The following is a 1,749-nucleotide window of genomic DNA, read 5'->3' as shown; positions in this document are numbered from 1 at the left end:
GTAAGATTGTAACATTCTTTTCTACTACTTCTCTGTTAAAGCTAGGTGAGAAAAGTTTGTTGTTATTCATTGCACAGCTTGATCTTTCTGATGCAATTACTTTCCTTTTATAAATCTGTGATTTAAAAAAAGGGAGACATTTGTTGGGTGAGATTTGTTTCTTCAAAATTAAAATTGATAAACTACTTCCTGCACGATATCAAATTCACTGGGAACTTCCTGCGCGATATCAATTGATATACAGTTCCTAGTTTACCAATGACAACAGCTGTTTTTGTCATGTGATCAGTAAAAATGCGATAATGCCTTATGTAACCTCATTATATTATGTTTGTTGAATGTTGTGGGGAAATGGAAAGCCTTTCCATTCATTCAACTGGTAGTACAATTTATTACAAAGATCTGCTCTTAAACCTATCTGCCTAGATGTTATGTGTATGGCGGGTAGTATAGATATAAGTCTGTTGTTTGAGGGATACGACCTGATCCCTAATTTAAAGATATAGCATTTGACGAGGGGAACTATCCTTAGCGGATGATGACTTTATTCAGTTATTCTGCAGAAAAACAGAAATGCTGGAGAAAAACTGTTTGTTTCTGCAGCATTTCTGCATAATGTCATCTTTCGCGAGAGCAACGTTTTTTTCTGCAGTAAAACAGTTTTACTGCAGTAAAATTGAAATCAAGAATGCTGCAATAAAACGGTGCTGTTGTTTTACTGCAGAAAACCTGTTTACACTTTTTCTGCAGCATTTTGTACTGGCTCATTATAATGTTGGAGCACGCGAGCCCCCCTCTGTCGAGAGATGGACTCATCCAGAATTACCAATAGTTGTGCGTGACACGAATCCCAGGGGGCGACGAATACAAACGCTACTTTACAAGGTCGTTCGTTTTTCTCCAGAAAAACTGTCACAGACTATTCTGAAGAAAAAGTTAATCGCAATAATGCTGCAGAAAACCAAGTAAACATTATGCTTCAGAAAAACTGTTTTACTGCAGTAAAAAACGTTGCTTCGGCGAAAGATGACATTATGCAGAAATGCTGCAGAAAAGACAGTTTTTCTCCAGCATTTTGGTTTTTCTCCAGAATAACTGAATAATGTCATAATCCGCCAAGAGCCAGTACAAAATGCTGCAGAAAAAATGTAAACAGGTTTTCTGCAGTAAAACAACAGCACCGTTTTACTGCAGCATTCTTGATTTCAATTTTACTGCAGTAAAATGTTTTGCTGCAGAAAAAAACGCTGCTTCGGCGAAAGATGACATTATGCAGAAATGCTGCAGAAAAGAACGGTTTTTCTCCAGCATTTGTCTTTTCTGCAGAATAACTGAATAATCCGCTAAGGATAGGAAAGCATTTTGTGCCTGTTTTAACACAACTGGAAAACGACACTTGTCTATACACATATTGACAATGTATGAGGACCCACCCTCCACGACCCCAACATTTTGTTCTGATATACTATACTGTCTTGGTGGTTTCGTATAATTATCTTTGCTAGGCTTTCCCACTTTTTAAGCGTAAGTTGTAACTTAGTAACTGTGAGTTGTATGAAGATATAAAGAAGATGATTTGAAAGTGTTGAACTGTATTCGTGTTTATGTTATATCTAGTATGTTTCCTTCCAGGAATGTACAATTGTATACTAATTTTAGCGCATACAACCAAATTGGAACGGTGGAAAGGAGATAAATTTTTTTAAATCAACCTTGCGCGTATACTACCGGAAAGATGAAAGAGGGATC

General features: G+C 36.8%; 1 long non-coding RNA gene across 1 annotated transcript in view; it reads right to left on the bottom strand.

Annotated features, from left to right (window-relative positions):
- Positions 1 to 1,090: 1,090 nt before the first annotated feature.
- Positions 1,091 to 1,749, bottom strand: part of LOC138972441 (uncharacterized) — a 4,833-nt gene continuing 4,174 nt past the window's right edge. Inside the window, exon 3 of the long non-coding RNA XR_011457613.1 lies at positions 1,091 to 1,749. This exon is cut by the window's right edge and continues 373 nt beyond it. This is a non-coding gene — a long non-coding RNA (uncharacterized lncRNA).

The sequence above is a fragment of the Littorina saxatilis genome, linkage group LG8 (assembly GCF_037325665.1).
Source record: "Littorina saxatilis isolate snail1 linkage group LG8, US_GU_Lsax_2.0, whole genome shotgun sequence".
NCBI classification, from domain to species: Eukaryota; Metazoa; Mollusca; class Gastropoda; order Littorinimorpha; family Littorinidae; genus Littorina; species Littorina saxatilis.
Note: the sequence above shows the minus strand (reverse complement) of the source record. Positions and strands in the feature narration are given on the sequence as shown.